The 24426-nt window shown below is 43.9% G+C and overlaps 1 protein-coding gene across 1 annotated transcript in view; it reads left to right on the forward strand.

Annotated features, from left to right (window-relative positions):
* The first annotated feature begins 11291 nt into the window (after positions 1-11291).
* AGBL3 (AGBL carboxypeptidase 3) overlaps positions 11292-24426 on the forward strand; it is a 204412-nt gene continuing 191277 nt past the window's right edge. Inside the window, exon 1 of the mRNA XM_073621778.1 lies at positions 11292-11740. The gene's annotated coding sequence lies outside the window, so the exon portion shown is untranslated. The remainder of the gene's footprint in view (positions 11741-24426) is intronic.

A 24426-nucleotide genomic window follows, 5' to 3' on the forward strand; every position in this document is an offset into this window, starting at 1 on the left:
TACCCAATATCCCAGCCACTTATATGTTTTACATACATGTACTTATCTATATATTTTCATAATCTACAGGATCCGCATTTGGCCTCAGTGTGATCTCAGATCCAAACTCTTATACGCCCTTGATTAATGGGCCTTTATTCCTATTGAAAGGAAGTAAAACTACCCCATATTTGTCTACCTATTTACCTCTACCTCGATGGAGGCTATATAATACTTTGGAGACACTCCATCAAAGCTCTATACACCATGCTCAGGGGACGCGTCTGATGGGCAGTATGTGTCAACACGTTTGTCTTCTTTTAAACCTCTTGGAATGCATAACCAATAACTATAGATACCAATGTAAGTGTAAACGAAGAAATGTATATTTATGTATTTCTACGCTCTTTGGTTTGATTTTTACGCATATTTACTATATATATGTTATATATGCCATTTCCTACACAGAAATCTCTGTTTAAAGCTTACAATCACCCCTGAAGAAGGAGGCAAAAAGCAACTCCGAAACGCGTCGGGTACAAGCGTATTGGTATCACTAGTTTTATATCTATAGAACTGCATTCCCTGTTTTTACTTATGTCACTTGTTTGATATTTACTTGAGAAACTTTTTTGTTACGAATAAACTGGCGTTTTACTCTACATACTCTCCTAAATATTCCTTTATATGTGCCTTAAAAGTCCACTAGGGGAATTTTCTCTGTCTCAAATTATTGTCGATTGAGGGACAAAGGACCGTAAGAGTCTTGGACATGTGGGTTATACTTGTGCCTCCAGGAAGTATGATTCTTACTGACTGAAGGTGGCAGTATATTCCAATTGTCTCAGAATAAGGCTTAGGTCACATGGATAAAAACAGGTGGTTGATCTGCTTGTTTATCTCCCCTCTCCGCCCACCTTCAAATTTACAAGTTGGTGAGAGGGGTGAGTTCACCATTGCTGTGGCCACAATACTTCACAATTATAATTCGGCATGTCAGTGGCTGTGCAATCCTCAAACCCGCCTATTGATATCTTTGGTACTGTGCTGCAACCACATGCCAATGTGGCTATGGCAGTTGCGGCACAGTGGTTGGATGTAAAATCTCCACTGAGATGTGAAAAAAAATCCCCCAGGATCAGAAATAAACAAAAAAAGGTCTCCTGACCTGAACACCTGTACCCTTGCTATCAACTGCAGTCTGAACAGCATAGCTGATTTGGAACCTCTGTCCCTATTTCCATCTCATTTGTCCCTCATTTTGGTCTGATCTATATAGTTGCATATAAAATGCATTATTTATCTTTCAAAAGTGTTTCCCAGCGCTAAACCTGTCATCCAACTTCTAAATTGCTGCATTTGTAAATATCAAAAGCCAATATAAAGGAATAGTAGTTGAAAAAATAAAAATAAAAAACTTGTGGGTTTAACTAATCTTTTTTTTGTACAATTCTTTTTTAAGAGGCGTGGCAGGGGGTGTGTCCACTCCTAAGCCTACATACTTTTGCTAATAGGTGCCCCTCATTTCCATTTCAAAAAGTTGGGAGGTATGGAACAGCCCCGGAAGAATTTACCCCCTTCCTGACCAGAGCACTTTTTGCGATTCGGCACTGTGTCGCTTTAACTGACAATTGCGCGGTCCTGCGACACTGTACCCAAACAAAATTGACGTCTTTTTTTCCCACAAATAGAGCTTTCTTTTGGTGGTATTTGATCGCCTCAGCGGTTTTCATTTTTTGCGCTATAAACAAAAAAAGAGCGACAATTTTGAAAAAAACACATTATTTTTTACGATAATAAATATCCCCCAAAAATATATAAAAAAACGTTTTTTTTTCTCAGTTTAGGCCGATATGTAATCTACATATTTTTGGCATATATTGATTGGTTTGCTCAAAAGTTATAGCATCTACAAAATAGGGGATAGATTTATAGCATTTTTATTATTACTTTTTTACTAGTAATGGCGGCGATCTGCGATTTTTTTCATGACTGTGACATTATGGCGAACACATCGGACAATTTTGACACATTTTTGGAACCTTCGGCATTAATACAGCAATCAGTGCGAAAAAAAATGCATTGATTACTGTAAAAATGCCACTGGCAGTGAAGGGGTTAACACTAGGGGGCGGTGAAGGGGTTAACTGTGTTCCCTGGGAGGTGATTCTAACTGAAGGGGAGGGACTAACTACAGGAAGTGACGGATTGTGGTTCCTAGCTAATAGGAAGACACGATCTGTCACACCTGTCAGAACAGAACATATCGTGCTTGGGGGGTGTCTATAGTATGTATGTAAAGTGGCGCGTGTTTCCCGTGTTTAGAACAGTCCCTGCTCAAAATGACATTTCTAAAGGAAAAAAGGTCATTTAAAACTGTCTGGTCCCGGCAATATGGATGAAAATCATTGAGAACCCCCCCCCCCCCCCAGCCCATTACCAGCACCTTTGGGTCTTGTATGGATATTAAGGGGAACCCCGCACCCAAATAAAAAAAAAGGAAAGGCATGGGGCCCCCTGGCCCTATGTACTCTGAACAGCAGGATACAGGCGGTGCAAACAAGACAGGGACTGTAGGTTTGTTCTTAAGTAGAATCTGTTTGTAATTTTGAACTGGTACATTTTTTACGTGTAGATCCAGCCAAAAAATCTATTTTTAAGCTTTTTGGAAAACATAGGGAAGGGTTATCACATATATGAAAAATAGACTTTCACCCCGTGCATTCACCTATTGCCAACAAATTAGGTACAGAAAATCCCCTCATGTAGTAGTTATTTTAGTCATGCCTTATAAGTACAGTTATAGGTTCCAATAGAAGGTACTGTTGGTAAATACAAGTTCCACACACCCCTTCAGAGGGAGAAGATGTTTATGAAGCAAGATAGCCACTCAGATAATTTTGATTTGGAAAAGGTCAGTCATTACTGCTCCAAGAAAACAGACAGGTTAAGCTCATTGTTTAACCCTGAAGGCTGCATGCTTCTCAGGTTAAATATCCACATCTTTTCCTTCTGGTAGAGTATTTTATCGAAGTCACCTCTTCTTGGGGTCAAATTAAGTTTATAAATCCCTTTACATTTAAGGCCAGCTGGTTTACCTCCATGAAGTTATCACCCCTGTAATATTTGTTTTGCTGTCTGTGCACCTGTTCAGAAGATTTCACCTCACTTTCTGTCCCAATGACAATTGGATTTTGAAAATTTGGGGCTTTTAGTGAAACAAGGCACTCTTACAGGAGAGAATTTCCCTTCCTAGGGGTAGATTTCCTTTCACTTCCTGTTGTCTCCTTCCATTTGCAAGTAGGAGTCGTTTGTAAGTTGGATGTTTGAAAGTAGGGGCCTGCCCTATATACTCTGCAGAAATTTGGGCCTTAGGTGTTGGTCTTGCCACAACACTGTAAGCCCTCACAGTTACTGTTGGTGGGCGCAGGAACGGGCCCTGGTGTGAAATATTAGATCAAGAATAGTAATTACATGCCCCTGTTGAACAACGTCAGAAAAATTGGGCCTTTGGTGGTGGACGGTGTTGTGGTGTTGCCACAACACTGTAAGGCCTCACAGTTACTCTTGGTGGGCGCAGGAACGGGCCCTGCTGTGAAATATTAGATCAAGAACTGTAATTACATGCCCCTGTTAAACAGGGGCAGAAAATTGGGCCTTGGGCACTGGTGCTGGTGCCACAACACTGCAACCCCTCACAGATACTCTAGTTGGAGCACAGGAATGAGCCCTGCTGCAAAGTATTGCATCAAAAATTGTAATTACACGCCCCTGTTAAACAGGGGCTGAAAAATTGGGCCTTAGGCACTGGTGCTGGTGCCACAACACTGCAACCCCTCACAGACACTCTAGTTGGAGCTCAGGAATAATCCCTGCTGTAAAGTATTGCATCAAAAAATTGTGATTACACGCCCCTGTTAAACAGGGGCAAAAAAATTGTGCCTTAGCCACTGGTGGCGGTGCCCAGAACCAAAAATGTTCTTACAAGCTATCAGCATGAACATTGAGGAGGAAGAGGATAGTCACTCAGCATAACAGGATAGTCACTCAGCATTAGCAAAGGCAGTCTTGAAGGGATCTCACATTAAAAAAAAAAAAATATTCGGTTACATCAGCATCAGGTGCTTGGTAGCTGGTGATCCAAGACTGATTCATTTTTATGAAGGTCAGCCGATCGACCGATTCGGTGGACAGGCGCACCCTGTAATCAGTTACAAAGCCTCCAGCAGTACTGAATGTGCGTTCCGAAAGAACGCTGGATGCAGGACAGGCCAGTAGCTCAATTGCAAAGCTCTGGCCAGTGATCCATCCTCAAGACCCAGTAATCCAGAGGATTTTCGGTGGGAAAGGTGTCCAAATCTTGCCCCTAGGTATTCCTGCACCATGTGAATCAGACGCTGGCGATGGTTGCTTGAACCGATCATACCTTGGGGCTGCGGACTAAAAAATTGTCTAAACGCATCGGTCAGACGGCCACCTTCTCCACCGCTCCTTCTGTGACTGACTGAAGCCTCAGCAACACGTTGTCCAGGAGGACCAGGAAATTGTAACCTCCCAGGCTCTGGAAACGCGATTTCACAGATTAGGTGGTTCTTTGGCAGGTTTAATTCCTTTTGGAGGTCAGCCAGCCGAGCACTGGCATTATATGACTGGCAGAAATGCACACAGAATTTCCTGACCTGCCTCAGGACATCATGTAAGCCCAGGTACCTGCCCAAGAACTGCTGCACCACCAAGTTAAGGACGTGAGCCAAACAGAGCACATGGGTCAGTTGTCCCTGTCGGAGGGCGGAGAGTAGGTTGGTGCCATTGTCGCAAACCACCTTTCCTGGCTTAAGCTGGCTTGGCGTCAACCACCTCTGAGCCTGCCCCTGCAGAGCTGACAGAATCTCTGCCCCAGTGTGGCTCCTGTCCCCCAAGCATACCAGCTCAAGCACTGCATGGCATCTTTTTGCCTGCGTGCTTGTGTAGCCCCTTGAACGCCTATGGAGCACCGCTGGTTTCCGAGGACAAATCAACACAGGAAGAGGCCATGGAGGAGGAAGAAGAGGAGGGGGTGGAGGAGAGAGCTGTGGCAGAATCACCACTAGTAGAATTTTGGAGGCGTGGTGGTGGAAGAACCTCCAAAACTACTGCACCCTGTCCTGCATCCTTCCCAGATGCCAGCAGAATCACCCAGTGCGCACTGAAAGATAGGAAATCTGCCTGCTAGAATCGGACGTTGGTGGACCGATAGCAGATTGCTGCAAGTACTTGGCAATGGCACACCTAATTCTACACCTTCATTCCTCTCAATGCAGGTTTCTGAGAGGACTGAAGGTATAGTGGGGTTGGAGATCCCAGCTGATGAGGAGGAGCAAGGAGAGGTCCGCCTTGTTCTTTGGTGTGGGTCTTTTAGGTAGTGTTGCCAACGGGCTGCATTGGAGTTCGACATGCATCTAGTCCACGCTTGATACGCTTCAGACATATGTTGCAAATAGCAATGGTGCGATCTGCTGCACACGTCTCAAAAAAGGCCCACACCAAAGAACTTTTGGATTAACGCGCGGAGTCACCAGCTCCCTGCACTTGCGGAGCTCTGCGGTGTGATGCAGTCGGTTGGCTGCCCTTAAGCTGGCCCCTGGAGGGCATCCTACCTCGTTGGAGATGTGCCTCCTCCTCCTCCCTCCTATCAGGCACCCACGTAGAGTCAGTGACATAGGCGTGCGCAGGGGGTGTGCCGGGTGTGCCTGGGCACAACCTAATCACCTTGAGAGGCACCGATTCCCCCTGCTGCTATTGCACCAATGCCCCCCAACGGGGCTCCTAAAAAAAATTGTAAAAAATTAAAATATATAATAAAAATAAAAAACTACTGACACTGTCCATTGCCCTACTGACACCAACCTCTGCTCTACTCCCACTGTCCACTGCCCTACTAACACTGTCCATGTTTTTAATACATTTGGGGTGCACACCCTAATGCAATAGGCTGCGCACACCTATAGTCAGTGAGCTCATCATCCCTTCCCTCCTCGTCACTGGAGCAAACCTGGCAGTATGCTGCAGCTGGGGGAACATGACTGCCAGTTTGTTGTCCTTCTTGGGCAACCCCTCTCTCTGGGCTCACTTTACTGCCTTCCTCAAGCTGGGTACAATCATCGGAGCCTTCAAAACGCTGCGCATCCTCCTGCAGCATGTACCCTACACTGTGATCAAACAGTTCGGGGGACTCCTCCGGTGGGGCTAGGGAAGGAGTAACTGATGATGACCTCGAGTCCAAGGAATAGGCCGTTTTGGCACCTGCATTGGCAGCCAAGGTAGCCTGGGTGACAGAGGATGAGGAGGCTGAGGACGGCTTGGTCATCCACTCTACCAACTCTTCGGGATGTTGTGGCTCAACACGGCCAGCTGCCGAGAAAAAGGACAAGCGTGCCCTGCGGCCATGTGCTGATGAGGATGCATCCTGTCCACGACCAGCACTGTTGCCTCTAGACACAGAACCTTCTTGCCCTCTTTTATTGGCCTGTGACTGTCTGCCTCTCCTTGTTGGCCTTCCAGACATACTGTCTTTGATGTATTGGAATAGGTACACAAGGAATGGCCTGCAGTGAGATGTAGCTGCACAAAGCTGGGATGTATATATATATATACTGATTATACTACATCTAGCTGAATCGCCTGCCTACCTGTAGTATTATTAGGAAGAAAACAACAGGAATTGTCTGCAGTGAGCTTTAGCTGCACACTGTGCCCAGTATACAGTACACTAATATACTGCAGCTAGCTGAATCAACTGCCTGCCTGTGGTATTATTAGGAAGAGAACAGCAGCAATTGTCTGCAGTTAGCTTTAGTTGCACACTGTGCACAGGATACAGTACACTGACTGAAAATACTGCAGCTGCCTGCCTGAAGTATTATTAGGAAGAGAACACCAGCAATTGTCTGCAGTTAGCTTTAGTTGCACACTGTGCACAGGATACAGTACACTGAATGAAAATACTGCAGCTGCCTGCCTGAGGTATTATTAGGAAGAGAACACCAGCAATTGTCTGCAGTTAGCTTTACTTGCACACTGTACACAGGATACAGTACACTGACTGAAAATACTGCAGCTGCCTGCCTGTGGTATTATTAGGAAGAGAACACCAGCAATTGTCTGCAGTTAGCTTTAGTTGCACACTGTGCACAGGATACAGTACACTGACTGAAAATACTGCAGCTGCCTGCCTGAAGTATTATTAGGAAGAGAATACCAGCAATTGTCTGCAGTTAGCTTTAGTTACACACTGTGCACAGGATACAGTACACTGAATTAAAATACTGCAGCTGCCTGCCTGAGGTATTATTAGGAAGAGAACACCAGCAATTGCCTGCAGTTAGCTTTAGTTGCACACTATGCACAGGATACAGTACACTGACTGAAAATACTGCAGCTGCCTGCATGTGGCATTATTAGGAAGAGAACAACAAGAAATTGTCTGCGGTTAGCTTTAGTTGCACACTGTGCACAGGATACAGTACACTGACTGAAAATACTGCAGCTGCCTGCCTGTGGTATTATTAGGAAGAGAACACCAGCAATTGTCTGCAGTTAGCTTTAGTTGCACACTGTGCACAGGATACAGTACACTGACTGAAAATACTGCAGCTGCCTGCCTGTAAGTATATTAGGAAGAGAATAACAGGAACGGATCTAGCTAAACTGAATACAGTGTGTATAAATATATATATATATATATATATATATATATATATACACACACACACACACACACACACACACAACACCTGGGATGCATTTATATACTAAATACACTGACTGCAGCTAACTGACTAGCCTGCCCGCTCTATCTAACTCAAATGAAATGACACTGTCTCTCTCTCTATCTCTCAGCACGCCGGAACACACTACACAAGGCCGACTTCCAGGCGGCCTTATATAGTGTGGGGCGTGTACTAAATCCCCTGAGGCATAATTGGCCAAAGCCACCCTGCCTTTGGCCAATTATGGCTCTCCGTTCTTACCGTGCTGTGATTGGCCAAAGCATGCGGGTCATAGTGCATGTTGGCCAATCATCAGCCAGCAATGCACTGCGATGCCGCAGTGAATTATGGGCCGCGACACGCCACTTGAATTTGGCGCGAATGGCCCATAATGTTTGTAAGTCAATGAATGGTCGAACGGCCAATTACGTTCGACTCGAACGCGAAGCTCATCCCTACTCCCCAGTATACTCACCTCCAGCGATGTAGCGGTTACATCCCTTGCTGACCGATGTCATCTTCTCCCCGAGTGCCTGGTTTTTGGCCTTTTGATTGGCTGGCGGGGGATGACGTCATCCTTCACATGCGCAGAGGAGTCAGTCATTCTGGTACTACCAAAGTGTGCTGGGAATGCGCACTAAGCTTCACCGTTCAGTGTACATTCGGTAGAAAACTGCAAGCAGCCAAGTTTTTGTTATTGCAAAAGAGACTGAATCTTCTGCAAGTTAGGCTTATTGCCACTTTGAGGCTTGGTTCACACTTGTGCGATGCAGGAACCCTGCTAATCCGCTGCGGGTTCCCGCATTGCATCCGACTCGCGCGGCAGTTCACACTGCCATATGCGAACTGATGGGAGTATCAATACATTGTTAATGACACCCCCATTTCAGCTCGCATATCGCACTGCGAACTGACAGTTTGGACATGAATTGGATTGCATGGGTGTGAACACCCATGTGATCCGATTCTGGTGCGGACCAAAAAAAAAGGTCCTGTGCGAGTTTGGCCGAATGCAATGCGCTGTCAGCCATACTAGCTGTATGGCTGAAATCGCACGGACATCGCATGTGATTTGCACTGCAGTGCGGTGCAAATCACATGCAATATCGCACCATACACAAAGTGTGAACGGAGCCTAAGTACAAAATAAATCACTTCCAGCGCTCAGAGGTATTCCACTGTTGAACAGGACTGTGCAACTATTTCAAATGCTAGGCGGATGCAGCTCAGCTTGTGGTCTATGTGTTTTTCCAATTTTAATTTGCTCAAATACATTTTTTTGTGGTTATGCATTAGATACTTGCGCCTTACTGTGTCCTTGTTTTTATTTCCAGTTTTAGAAATTGCCCTCCAAGGTGTTTTGTTAATGGCAATGGAGCTCCTATAGTTAATGTGCAACGCTTGACTCAGAAAATTGTATAGATCACTGTAGTAATGCCAAATACTACAGTGAATGTCACCTTCCACAGCAATCCATCAAAGTACAGTAGTTATATGCACAGTTACAATGAGCCAAGCTGGACCAATGCACCTATGCAACAAAGAACATACCTAGACTTCCTCTTTCATGAAGTTCAAAAATGGACTTCAGGCTAAAATTACACTAGCATCTAAAGCAGGTGTTTCATGGGCATTTTTGAAGTCCCACGATCGCTTGTCATAATAGTGTGTACATTGCAGCGCTCATTATTGTTACACACGGTTGCACTTGCATTGCTCCAATATTGACCAAAACGTGTTACTTGGCAGGCTTTAGGCCTCATTTAGATGTGCTTTGAAAATCCATTATTGCACCTATTGCGTTAAGATGCATCTGTAATGCGTTTTTTACACATTTGCATTGTGATAACGCTTTACAGACTCCTCCTCTGTGTTGGTTTTTTATTGTAAGGATTTTGGTACTAGCATCTCTGCTGGTAAATTGTATCTCAGTCTGTAAAGGCCATAGGGATGGCGTGTTTTCAGTGCCTTTACATTGACATCAATGGAAACATTTGTTGAGCAGTAAGATCATCAGACGTAGCGGTAATGCGCATTCCTGCTAGCGATTTTTAAAGACTGATTTACACGTGGAAACGTGTGTCATGCGTTCATTTGAGTGAGCTGCCCTATGCACGTTTGTCATGGCAAAGAAGCTCAAGGACCAAATTTTGGCCCTGAGTCAGGTGCGTTTTCACATGTGCTGTTTGCTACAATTTTCACGTTTTGTCACATGACAGTCAAGTCAAAAATCACACCACTCTTGAGACACGATGCGCATTTTGCCATGAATTGGAATTGTAGGATGAATCGCGCCATTTCTGCCTGCGATTCGTGAATGGGGCCTAATGTCTGAAAAATGACACGTCCGGTCCATTTTGGCACGATGTGAATTGACACAAATTGAGGCAAATTGACACAAACTATGAACAACACTGGTTGCTGCAATCTACACAGTTTTGACAGGCATTTGTGGGGCTTCAAAAATGCCCATGAAACTTCTGCTTTTAAAGCATTTGTGAACTCTGCCTTACTGCTCCCTAAACACTTCCATTTACAATATGTCAATGTAATCAGGCTGCAAACGTTCCATAAAATGTCCCTATGGTGTTTACAGCACATTAGAGATGTTTAAAAAAAAAGCGTAAAGCCTCGCACACACGATCGGATTGTTGGCCAAGAAAACCATGGACTTTTGTCCGAAGGGCGTTGGCCCAAACTTTTCTTGCATACACACGGCCAAACAATTATTGGCCAACGATTACGAACGTAGTGATGTACTAGACGTACTACGTGGTTTTTCAGCTCTTTAAAAATAAAAAACATAATATTATTCTTGATATCACTAGAAAAAAAAAGCCTTTTTAAATACGTTTGGCAGAACTCTATCAGTATCACCAGCAAAGCAGCTTCATTATTATTCCATTAAAGAAGAAGAGAATTGTGCGCTGCATTTCGAGCTGTCATAATTTGCCACGTCACGAATGTTAATTCTCCATTACGAACGCTAGTTTACAAGACCGATCGCTTCTGGCTAGTGCTTGCTTCCGAACATGCGTGTTTATACTTTGGACTTTTGTCCAACGGACTTGTGTACACACGCTCAAAAAATCCGATTACAGACATTTGTCCGTGGAAAATTTTAAAACCTGCCATCCATCATTTGTCCGTGGAAAATCCGACAATTGTCCGATGGAGCGTACAAACGGTCGGATTTTCCGCCAACAGCCTGTCATCACACAATTCCTGTCGGAAAATCTGATCGTGTGTATGCGGCTTTACTAGCAGAGAAGATTGTACATAAATCCATACAATCGAAAACCAATACAGGAGGAGGCGTCTGGGAAGCGTTATTGTTATTGACGGCGCTATATAAGTACCTGAAATAAATAATATAAATAAACAAATTGTTATTATTATTCAGGATTTATCTAGTGCCAGCAGTTTACAATCGTAAAACGCATCAGAACCGTATCTTAACCCAATAGGGGCGATAATGGGCACATTTCAAAGCACGTCTAAGCGAGGTCTTGGGTAAGTAGAAAAATCCTGTTTTTTTTCCCAGGTAAACTGTCAACCTTACTGTCAAGTGCACATCTTACATTTCTTTTATTGGTAAGGAACAGGTTTACTTTACTTAAAAAATAAAAAAAACGTTAAAAAAAAAAAGTAAAACAGGTTTGCTCCACTTTAAAAAAGTGACAAACTTGGAGAGCTGAATAGTGATCTGATGACATATGTGAATCCTGAGGGTCAGCACACATCTCCAGTCTCACAGCACTGCGCACGTGGAGCCCAGCAGCAGCTGGAGTTAGGCATGTTCCCCCCGCCATCCAATCCTGGCTGTGCTTTAGAGAGAGGCTTGGAACGCAAGTCTTTGTGCGGGGGTTGCCATGGAGACGGGTACACACAGACTCCCAGGAGCTGGCAATGGGCCATGCAGGTGGAGGAGAGGGGGCGTGTCCCTAGGGAGCTCCAGTGACTGATGAGTAGAGCATATCATAGAGGATGCACAGCTCTCCAGAGGGGACAAGGTGAGGGGGGACTCTGGAGGGATTGGGGGGTATTTTGAAGGTAACACTTCTTCCCTGACTTCCAGGGCAGCTTCTGACTTTAAATGTTGTCCTTGGAAGTGGCACAATGCATTACCTCCATGGCATTGTGTGCAGAGTGGTCCTTATTGTCCTGTGTGAATGTTTTGAAGAGCCAGTATTTTGGAGGTGGGAAATTGCAGCATGTGATCTGGGATGGTCCCCTGACAGGCTCTACTCTACATGTGTGCCACAAAAACTTCTCAAAGTGTGAAGAGTCAAAACTTTATTTTTGTGAGTTTTAGTAGCAGATGGTTAAATGTATTCATTGATACATCACCAAGACCCCTTTCACACTGAGGCAGTTTTCAAGCGTTTTAGCGCTAGAAATTGTGCCTGTAAAGCTCCTGAAAACTGCCTCCCGTTCTCTGCAACAAGGGCTTGCACACCCGGGCGGTGCGCTTGCAGGACGTTAGAAAAAGTCCTGCAAGCGGCATCTTTGCCCATGCAATGAATGGGCAGTGCTTCCGAAGTGCCGCAACACGGGAGTTTGTACCCCCTTCTTTGGGGTTAAAAGCGCCCCGCTAGCGGCCGAAAAGCGGCGCAAAAGTGCCCCTTAAACATTGGTAAAGCGCCGCTAAGACGAGCGCCGCATTACCGCTAACAGCCGACGCTTTCATTGTGAAAGCAGCCTTAGGCTCATATCTATGCGTGTCAGTAACGTGCAAAATCATGCGCTTGCCCGACATGCACAGAAACGTGCAGACGTTCATCACCAAACTGTTCTTGGATGGTTTTTGAACCATTCTTTATTCATGGCTGTGTTCTTAGGCAAAATTGTGAGTGAGCCCACTCCCTTGGCTAAGAAGCAACCCCACACATGAATGGTCTCAGGATGCTTTAGGCTGCTTTCACACTGAGACGCTTTACAGGTGCTATAGCGCTAAAAATAGTGCCTGTAAAGAGCCTCTCCTCTCACTCCAGTGTGAAAGCCCGAGTGCTTTCATACTGGAGCGATGTGCTTGCAGGACGGTAAAAAAAGTCCTGCAAGCAGCATCTTTGCAGCACTCCTAAAGCGCCCCTGCCCATTGAAATCAATGGGCAGCGCCGGCAAAGCGCCGCTGCAGCAGCGCTTTGCGGGCGGTTTTAACCCTTTTTGGCACCGCTAAAATGATGGTAAAGCGCCGCTAAAAATAGCGGTGCTTTACCGCCGACACCCCCAATGCCTCAGTGTGAAAGCACTCTTATGCCGCGTACACCCGGCCGAACTTCCCGACAGAAAAAGTCCGTGTGTATGCCCCATCGGACTTTTTCTGTTGGCATTTCCGACTCAGATATAGAACATGTTCTAAATCTTTCCGTCGGAAATGCCAACGGAGTTTAGCCCGTTGGCATGTCCTGCCGTGTGTACGCGGCATTACTGTTGGCATGACACAGGACTGATGGTAGTGCTCACCTTTTCTTCTCTGGACAAGGTTTTTTCCAGATGCCCCAAACAATTAGAATGGGGAATCATCAGAGAAAATGACTTTACCCCAGTCCTCAGCAGTTCAATCCCTGAACCTTTTGCAGAATATCAGTCTGTCCCTGATGTTTTTCCTGTAGAGAAGTGGCTTCTTTGCTGCCCTTCTTGACACCAGACCATCCTCCAAAAGTCTTCGCCTCACTGTGCATGTAGATGCACTCACACCTGCCTGCTGCCATTCCTGAGCAAGCTCTGCACTGGTGGTGCCCCCATCCCGCAGCTGAATCCACTGTAGGAGATGACCCTGGCATTTGCTGGACTTTCTTGGGCACCATGAAGCCTTCTTCACAATTGCAGTAAAATTGTTTTGATGGTATTAAGTTAATTCTCATGGCAAAGAGGGACTTTGCAATTTATTGCAATTCATCTGATCACTTTTCATAACATTCTGCAGTATACAGTGAGGGAAAAAAATCCTCTGCTGATTTTGTACGTTTGCCCACTGACAAAGAAATGATCAGTCTATAATTTTAATGGTAGGTTTATCTTAACAGCGAGAGACAGAATAACAACAAAAAAATCCAGAAGAACGCATTTCAAAAAAGTTATAAATTGATTTGCATTTTAATGATTGAAATAAATATTTGGCCCCTTAGTACTTGGTGGCAAAACCCTTGTTGGCAATCACAGAGGTCAGACGTTTCTTGTAGTTGGCCACCAGGTTTGCACACATCTCAGGAGGGATTTTGTCCCACTCCTATTGCAGATCCTCTCCAAGTCATTAAGTTTTCGAGGCTGACGTTTGGGAACTCGAACCTTCGGCTCCTTCCACATATTTTCCATGGGATTAGGGTTAGGGGTTAGGGGTTAGGAGACTGGCTAGGCCACTCCAGGACCTTAATGTGCTTCTTCTTGAGCCATTCCTTTGTTGCCTTGGCCGTGTGTTTTGGGTCATTGTCATGCTGAAATACGAATTTTAAATGCCCTTGCTAAGGGAAGAAGGATTTCACCCAAGATTTGATGGTATATGGCCCTTTGATGCAGTGAAGTTGTCCTGTCCCCTTAGCAGAAAAACGCCCCCAAAGCAAAATGTTTCCATCTCCATGTTTGACGGTGGGGATGGTGTTCTTGGGGTCATAGGCAGCATTCCTCCTCCTCCAAACACGGTGAGTTGAGTTGATGCCAAAGAGCTCGATTTTGGTCTCATCTGACTACAAAACTTTCGCCCAGTTCTCCTCTGAATCATTCAGATGTTCATTAGCAAACTTAAGATGGGCATGTACATGTGCTTTAGCAGGAGGACCTTGGGGGCGCTGCAGGATTTCAGTCCTTCACGGCGTAGTGTGTTACCAATTGTTTTCTTGGTGACTATGGTCCCAGCTTCCTTGAGATCATTGACAAGATTCTCCTGTGTAGTTCTGGGCTGATTCCTCACTGTTCTCATGATCATTGAAACTCCATGAGGTGAGATCTTACATGGAGCCCCAGACTGAGGGAGAGTTATTTTGTGTTTCTTCCATTTGCAAAAAATCGCACCAACTGTTGTCACCATCTCACCAAGCTGCTTGGCGATGGCCTTGTAGCCCATTCCAGGCTTGTGTAAGTCTACAATCTTGTCCCTGACATCCTTGGACAACTCTTTGGTCTTGGCCATGGTGGCATTTTTTTATTGCATTTTGCATTATGCAGAAACACATTACAGTCCATTTAACATGGTTTCCTATGGGTCACGTTCACATCTGTGCATTTTATGTAAAGGGCCAGACATTTTTTTCTGTTTTTTTTTGTTCCATATACTTCAGTGGATCAAAAACGTGTATGCAGACTTTGTAAAGAATGAATATTTGTGTCATTCTCAAAACTTTTGGCCATGGCTGTACATTGTGGTTCAGTCTGGAGACATCTGAAAAACTGACAGACAGACTTTCTTCAGCCTATATCTCGCTCCTTTGTATACCTGGGGCTATTGAAATTTAAAGTGGATGTAAACCTGATTCATGAAATTTGAGTTGGGCACATATATCTGCAGTGTTTTCTTATCTCTCTTCAAAGCACTATGTCCCGTAGCTGTCTCCTGCTCTGTTTTCTGTTATCAGCATGATAACTCCTGACTAGTTTTCCGTCACAGGAGATAAAAGCAGGCTGATTTTTGTGTTGGGAAGGATAGATAGATTAGCAGAGTGCTGAACGATTCAACCAACAGTGCTGAAAGTTTCTACCTATGGGGGGTGGGTGCGCCTTTCCTCCAATCAGCTGTCTTGGCTGTATGCTCAGGCTTCACTGCAGTGCTAACCAGGAAGAGAAAATCTCCTAACAGGATCTGAACTTTCTAAAGAATATATAAAGCTGAAGACAGCAGATATACATGTAAATCTTAGACAGGGAGATTTGTTTCATCCCTGTGTATCATCAAAGGCTATTCACTTCACTGGGTATTAACTTGGTATCAGCCTCTTGTAGTCCTTGCACAGCAGAGCTCAGAAATTGGGAGGGGAAAACAGCACAAGAAGCCAATCGGGTGTGTTGCAACGCAAAGGGCATGCTGACAAGAGGGGAGAGCTTATCCCTGAACTGTCCTATCCCTGGCAAAAAGGCTGTGCTTTGTGGCAGAGCTGTGTACATAAAAGTTTGGATTGACACAAATCCTTTGTCAGGTACAACAGCATCCATATATTTATTTAATCGGTTTACTGTGTATTTAGCTCAGGGTATTGTGCATTTAGTGGTTTGTTTAGTGTTCAGCTTTAAAGCTTTCCTAAACCCAAAAGCAAACATTTATTATATTGCAGCTCACCAATTCTTAGATGTAACGGCTGCATTCATTTTCTTTCTTAGGCTTTCTTTTATTTTCACTTGGTGATCGAGCCAGTAAGTATGTTGTTTTTTAATAGAACAAGCTTTTCTGCAGATATAGCAGTTAGAAGGTATAGACAATCCGTTTAAAGCCCAACTCCGAGCAAAATATACACGCTTTACAATGCAGTGGGGCTGTGCCCACACTGCACGGGACAACTGCTCATTTTGTCTAGGGGTGAGGAGAAAACCTTCATTCCACCAGAAACCGGTGCTCCCCCACGGTCCAGTGGTGGACTGTTCCTCTTCCATGGAACCTGTTCTAGACTTGATTACATCAGGGATAGTCCACAATTCAAGACTGCGGGTGCACCAGACCGGTCTTGTGCTGGCAGGATTAGGTAAGTAAGTCCTGGTTCACACCTATGCATTTTTAGTGCTTTTTGCATTGTGCAGATTTGCACTACAGAACGTGTTCCATAGGAAACCATTGCAAATCTGCAAAAAGCATTAAAAATGTATAGGTGTGAACCAGGCCTAAATCTCCTTTCTCCTCCCTCCTAGGCAAAAATGAGCAGTTAACCCGTGCAACCTTTATGCCAAGGGGAACGACACTGTTGCTGTAAGCCCTTGTTCACACTGCCGCTGCTTCAAATCTGACATCCCTTCCCGACTTCATTGTGGCTTGCATATGACTTCTTTAACAGAAGTCAATGCAAGTCGCACCAAAGTAGTGCAGGAACCTTTTTCTAAGTCGGACCGATTAGAACAGTTCCATTGCTGTTAATGGGTCGCATGACAAATCGCGGCAGTGTGAACCGGGGCTAACTGTCTAAATCTTGTGAGCTGGAATTTAGCTTCAATTTGTTAGCGTATCTAAATCTGCTAATATATCTAACACTCCCCTCAGACAACAATGCTGCTGTCCAAAGGTGTCCCTGTGCTCCTTCATCCAGAGTGGAGGCACTCTAATATAGGAGGTGTTTTACTAGCCAGATTACCAGGTGAAACAGAGGCAGACAAGCCTAAATAAAGACAATGAATGCAGCCACCACATCTAATGATTGGTTAATTGCAATATATTACAGTTTTGGTTTGGGGTGTAGTACCGCTTTAAGCCTGGCACTCCCAAAATACTCTATAAAAGGTTTATGACTGGAGGATCCATGTACTACGTCTGCCTCCCGGCTCCTTGGTTCCTGGGGCTGTTTACTTCTATAATTCCTGTTCTGTATTATGTACTGTATAGGATTACTCATTACAGAGCCTGGACAGCCACAGGGTATCCTTGAATGGTCACAAAAAATCTGGCAGCAGTAAATGGAAGGGAGAAGCTGTGATTACATAGTACTGAAAGGGATTCTGGCACACAGCTTTGGTATTATGCTGTTAATAGTAAAGCATACAGAGATTTCCACTTATATGTCTGCTGGGTGTGTTAGTTCAACCAAAGTCTGTTTTTGGCAGCTGCTGAAACTCATCAATCAACCCAGACAGGTTAAAGTTTGTATTGCTCATGCTAGCCCATTTACCAGTCCAGTCAAACCTTCAGTTATGGGTGTAGTTTGCTTGGCTGAGTCACCTGCTGGCCCCTTGTGTTTCTTAGAGAATTTTAGTGACCAAAATTCTCTGCCATAATAAGGGCTTTGTTCCACCATACATGGTGTCTCACTCCTCCATGGTGTCTCACTCCTCCATGGTGTCTCACTCCTCCTGCTACTAAATGGGTGTTGTTGCTACTCCTGTTACCTTAGACCAGTGGTTCTCAACCTCAGTCTTCAAGTACCCCCCAACAGGCCATGTTTGCAGGTTTTCCTTTATCTTGCACAGGTGCTTTAAATCAGAGTCAATGGCTTGGTATTTTGGACAGCTATTTTATCTAAGAGAAATTCCCAAAACATGGCCTATTGGAGGTACTTGAGGACTGAGGTTGAGAACCACTGCCTAAGGCCCCTTTCACATGGGCTTTCCCATCAGGTCCGCCTGTCAGTTTTTTGGATGCTCCATTCGCCTCTATGGAGCTGCGGATGTCATTGTTGACATGTCCGCTAACACCCGCTGCTATCCGATCTGATCCTGTCCATGAAATCCAGACGAATGGTGAATCTATTTTCCATCCGTCTGGGGGATCAGATGAAAACGGACTTTCATCCGATCTTCCCATAGAGGAGAGCGGGTCTCTGACAGGTTGGTCTCTGCACAATGAGTGGAGACGGACCTGTCATCCGCCTGCTCAGCGGGGATCAGTTGCGCATAAGCATGGGGAAACGAGAGCGCTTTAAAAAAATGTTTTACTTTATTTAAATTTATTTTATTTATTTATTTATTTTTTGATAAACTTCATTGCTATCACAGGTGATGAACAACATCCCTTGTGGTAGCATGGGCCACGACAGGTCCTCTTTATTAAGAGATCTAGGGCTTATTAGACCCAATATCTCTCATCTCTCCTCCAAAGCATCTGATAAACCCAAGATCAGTTTGATAAATGCTTTCAGAAGCCGGTAATGGATTGTAAACAGCAAACCGAAACTGGAAGTGAGGTCAACCTTGTTGCTTCCAGTTACCGACATCACAGAGGGAATAGAACAACGTCAGTTCCTTTCACTCTGTGTACAGCATTACACTGTCGCCGGTTGCATCTTTACGGGGCACCCCAATGGGACTAGAGAGCCTAGTAAAGGTGGCGGCAGCAGCGAGAGGGGGCCAACCCTCTCCCTCTTTCAAATGCCTGTAAAAGTGATCCAGCAGTTGTACAGCCACTCAGATCACTTTTACTAGAAAGAGAATCACAGGCTGAAAAAACACACTCCAGGATCTATTGCAGCTACAGTCATGATGCTGGTATAATCAGTTCAACTCAAGGCCATATATATATATATACGATCTATGGGTGGGAAGCGGTTAAGCTGGCCATACATGGAACAAACTCCTGCTGGTTCAACAGGGACCGGCTGAATTTAGATCCATGTATAGGCAGGTAGGTTGAAGAGAAGTTGATCTATCTATCTATCTATCGACTTCTTCCTAACCATCCTATCGGGTTTTCGTCGCTCGAACTGCACCCAGGCTATAGCCGGCAGCACTGACGGCAGAGAAGTCTACCCGCTGTCAGAATACAAAGAAACAGCGGTGGGGGGATTAGTCCCCCATCCCCCTCAGCGCCTTCGAATGTACGGATGGGGGAATCGGGTCATTTTTTTTTTCGTTCAACCTGCTGGTTGAATGAATAAAAATTACACCTCTATGGGCAGCTTTATTTGGTCCTTGTTGGTCTTTACAATATACTATGGAAAGGATTTGTTGTATCGGTTAACCGCTTGCCAACCAGCCGCCGTTATACGGTGATAGGTCGTCTCTCCTCCGCAAATCACCGTAGCTGTACGGCGGCTTGCGCAGGCGCAATAGCGTCGGGTTACCTCGATGTCTGCCAGCGACCTGTGATCGCCTATTACAGAGGCAGGACGGAGAACTGCCTTTGTAAACAAGGCAATTCCCCATTCTGGCAGGACATGACAGGGATCTACTGTTCCCAGTGATTGAGAACAGTGATCTCTGTCATGTCCCTGGCAGCCCATCCCCCCTACAGTTAGAACACACCTAGGGAATGCATGTTAACCCCCGTCCCTGCCAGTGACATTTACACAGTAATCAGTGGCTGATCGCTGTATAAATGTGAGTAGTCCCAAAAAAGTGTCAAAAGTGTCTGATCTGTCTGCCACAATATCGCAGATCGCCGCCATTACTAGTAACAATAATAAAAATACCATAAATCTATCCCATATTTTGTAGACGCGCTAACTTTTCCGCAAACCAATCAATATATGCCTATTCCGATTTTTTTTTTTTTTTTTTTTACCAAAAATATGTAGAAGACTATACATTGGCCTAAACTGACGAATACATTTTTTTTTTTAATAGATTTTTTTGTTTTGTTTTTTTGGATATGTATTATAGCAAAAAGTAAAAAAAATGTTTCGTGTCGCATGTAATTGTCAGTTAAAGCGACGCAGTGCTGTGTCGCAAAAAATAGGCTCTGATGAAGAAGGGTAACCTTCGAAACGCGTTAGCCAGCAGTAGTCCGTATGCCTCCTTCCTGGGACCTGGAAAACTGCTACCACTGGAATAATTGCCTCTGTGCGATTACTATGCGATTGTTCTCTTCGACCTTTGTGAGTAGTTTTTATCTTGTTTTTAATTAAATAAACCTGTCAAGGATAATGCACTAGGCTGGTGCGCTCTTTTTTCTTCTTTTCTTCTCGCAAAAAATAGCCTGGTCATTAAGGGGGCAAATCCTTCCGGGGCTGAAGTGGTTAAAATGGTTGTAAAGTCAGGAGGTTTTTTTTATCTTAATGCATTCTATGCATAAGATAAAAAGCCTTCTGTGTGCAGCAGCCCCCCTAATACTTACCTGATCCCCATCTCTGTCCACCGATAGCCATGAGTGTCTCGGCCCTCCTGATTGGCTGAGACACAGCAGTGGCGCCATTGGCTCCCACTGCTGTCAATCAAAGGCAGTTAGCCAATCAGGAGAGAGAGGGGGCAGGCCCGAATCGCAGCTGCGTGTCTGAATGGACACACGGAGCTGAAGCTTGGCTCGGGTGCCTCCATAGCAAGCTGCTTGCTGCGGGGGCACTCAACAGGAGAGAGGGGCCAGGAGCACAGAAGAGGGACCCAAGAAGAGGAGGATCCGGGCTGCTCTGTGCAAATCCACTGCACAGAGCAGGCAAGTATAACATGTTTGTTATTTTTTATAGAAAAAAAACAAGACTTAACAATCACTTTAAGTATGTTTTTTAAATATTAACAATATTACTAATCTTCCTGCATTTAGCATTAAACAGTAATCCCCATGAGCAGCTGGACACACACTATCACTCTTGTTATTGATTGATTGATATTATTAAATGAGGCATGCAGTGCTATATCCACCCTTCAAATCAATACGTATACATGTGTAAATAGCTCCACATATGTAAAATAAAACAATAATGAATAAATTACTGTGCTTACGTCTAATAATCCAAATCAATTTATAGTGCTCAATTTGTGTACTTGGACAATCTACATGTGATTTACAAACAATAAAAGTTATCAAAACCAAAGAATATGAGGTCAAACCTAAACACTTACAATTTGTATGCAGTCAGGCAGGCCCTTGCCCTACATAGTTGAAGGTAAATCTAAAGGAAATTGTATTATGTATGGCCAGCTTAAGTAAGTACAATAATGTTTTCATTATTGTATTATTTCACATATGTGGAGTTATGTACACATAATGTATATGTAAGGATTTGAAGGGTGGATATAGAGCTGCACGTCTCCTTTAATGATAAAGTTTAAAAAAATAACAGTTGATCCTTCCAGAAATCGTATAATCTGATATTGTTCTGTCCTTCTACTCTACACTTACCATTCTCTGAGGACTACAGAATCCCTCCCCTTTAAAAATCACAGAATCACACCCCCTTTTTCACACGCCCTCAAACAGTTGGCCAAAGACTTTTCGAACAAGAGGCATAGTTAGTTCTAATTTACACTAGCATTGAGATTGCTCTTTAGAGAGAATTTACAGGCAGCAAGGAGTCATTGTATCACCTCCTGATCGCCTGCTTTAACCCCTTGAACCCTGCACTAGCATGCCACATGCAGTTGAATGGGTTGTGTTCAGTGTGTGGTACTGCCCACTGAATGCAACAGCGGGGTCAGAAGTATGTAATGCAGAGATCAGGAGCATCTGTAGGAGATCAGGAGTCAATATTTTAGAATTCAAAGGTCGGTAGTGTATAAAACAGAGTGTATTGTTCAGTAGTATGTAATGCGGAGTGCAGGGGTCAGGAGTAAGTAATGCAGAGGTCAAAAGATCAGTGGTATGTATCATGGGCATTCAGGGCTCAGGATTAGGTAATGCAAAGTTCAGAGATCAGTAGTATATATCACATAGCTCAGGGGGTCAGGATTAGGTAACACAGAGTGCAAAGGGGTCAGGAGTAAGTATTACAGAATTCAGACATCAGTAGTAAATAGAGTAGTTGGTAACGCAGAGTGGTCAGTAAAAATGTAAAGAGGAACACAGAGATCAGGAGTGAGTAATAAAGAGTTTAGAGGTCACTGGTATGTAATGCAGAGTGCAAGAGTCAGAAGTATGTAAAACCAAGTTCAGAGGTCAGTAATATGTAACACAGAGATCCGTAGAAAGTAGCAAAGTGTGCAGGGGTCAGGTGTAAGTACTGCAGAGTTCAGAAGTCAAGCATAAAGCTGGCTATACATTATATAATTTTCTTATTCGATTTCCTTAAAATTTACCTTCAACTATGGAGTGCAAGGGCCTGCCTGATTGCATACAAATTGTAAGTGTTTAGTTTTAGACCTCATATTATTTGGTTTAGGTAAATCTATAAGAAAATTGTACAAGAAAACTGTATAATTTATGGCCAGCCTTAGTACTGCAGAGTTCAGGAGTCAGGAATAAGTAATGTAGAGTCCTGATGTCAGAAGTAATGCAGGATTCAGAGATCAGTAGTTTCTAACACAGAGTTAAGGGATCAGGAACATGCAACACTATATATTAACAGAGTGCAGAGGCCAGCAGTAGTAAGTAATGCAGAGTGCAGGGGTCAATAGTAAGTGACACAGAATTTGAAGTCTGTAGTAAAAAGTCAGTAAATTAAGTAGAGTTCAGAAGTTAGTGGTAAGTAACGCATAGTGTAGGGGTCAGTAGTAAGTAACGCAGAGTTCATAGTTACATAGTAGGTGAGGTTGAAAAAAGACACAAGTGCATCAGGTACAACCTGTGTGTGTGCTTTTATATTAGTATTACATTGTATATCCCTGTATGTTGTGGTCATTCAGGTGCTTATCTAATAGTTTTTTTAAATTATCGATGCTCCCTGCTGAAACCACCGCCTGTGGAAGAGAATTCCACATCCTTACAGCTTTTACAGTAAAGAACCCTCTACGCAGTTTAAGGTTCATGGGTCAAGGCTAAGTAACACATAGTTCAGAGGCCAGGTAGAAAGTAATGGCGAGTTCAGTGTGCAGAGTAGTAAGCTACAGAGTTCAAAGGTCAGACTAGTATGTAAGGAGTGCAGGTGTCAGTAGTTAGTAACGCAGAGTTCATGGGTCAAGGCTAAGTAACAAATAGTTCAGAGGCCAGGTAGAAAGTACTGCAGAGTTCAGTGTGCAGAGTAGCAAGTTACACAGTATATAACATGTATGTTGCCACGCTAAAGCAGTGATAATAAATACTAAATCAACAAAAAGTCCCTATAGAAAGTGAAGAAAATATGAATTTTTGAAGACTTTAGAGTCCAAAGTGTGTGCCTTGGTAACTAACACCACGGATGGGATTGAATGACAGTCGTGCTAATCCATTGCTGTAATCAACACGTGAACCGTCACCAATAGGCAAAATGCAAACTTACCAGATTGGAATGACTCCACTACAGAGTCCAATTTGCCTGTTGTAAATATCTAGGGGGCAATCCAGTTTGCATCACTTGGTTGCAGTATATCGGGCTGACCCACTCTCCAAGGTGTATGAACTCAATAAGGACCATATATTGTAGACATCCACATGGAATCAATGCAAAGGAAACCACATAGTGTAAATTCGCTAAAAGCTTTACTACACATACACAGTACAGATTCTGCTCACATGATAAAAACAAATATGTGCATAAAAACACAATTTCCAGGCTGTACAGCAAAGATTCTAAGTCTGGGGTGGTGTGACAGTGTCGTGCGCGTAATGCGCTTCGTCCCCTAGGACATCGTCTGTGTTAAAAAACTCAGTAAAAAAAAAAGTCAGTAAATTAAGTAAAATTCAGTAAAAAAAGTCAGTAAATGAAGTAGAGTTCAGAAGTAAGTAGTTAGTGGTCAGTAATGCAGAGTGCAGGGGTCAGTAGTAAGTAACGCAGAGTTCATGGGTCAAGGCTGAGTGTAGGGGGCAGTAGAAAGCAATTCAGAGTTCAGTTTGCAGAGTAGTAAGTTACACAGAGTTCACAGGTCAGAATATTATGTAAGGCAGGGTGCAGGAGTCAAAAAGGTCTGATACAATCCCTGGAATTCATACAGACGTATGCAGACAGATTTTGTGAAATGTTTGGCGTGCTTTCTAAAACTGGTGCAGCATGTGCCTAATTTATGTACCTGTCTAGAATTCGTACTTGAATTTGGTGCACACTGTATTACTTTTAGAAAGAGTCATTTCAGAGTCACACGAGACACTTTCACAAAATCTGTCTGTGCCAGCGTCTCTGGACTTAATAAGATCCACCTTCATAAGAAATGAACTGTCTCTATTTTTTTTTTTTTTTTTTTTGGAATTTGGCGCAAGCATTGAGCCACAATGTAAAAGTGGCGCATTTTAGAACTACCTGCATTTGACATACGAGTCACATTGCCCTCAGAACCAAAAGTGTCTCACATG

The sequence above is a fragment of the Aquarana catesbeiana genome, linkage group LG03, assembly GCF_042186555.1.
Source record: "Aquarana catesbeiana isolate 2022-GZ linkage group LG03, ASM4218655v1, whole genome shotgun sequence".
Taxonomy (NCBI): Eukaryota; Metazoa; Chordata; class Amphibia; order Anura; family Ranidae; genus Aquarana; species Aquarana catesbeiana.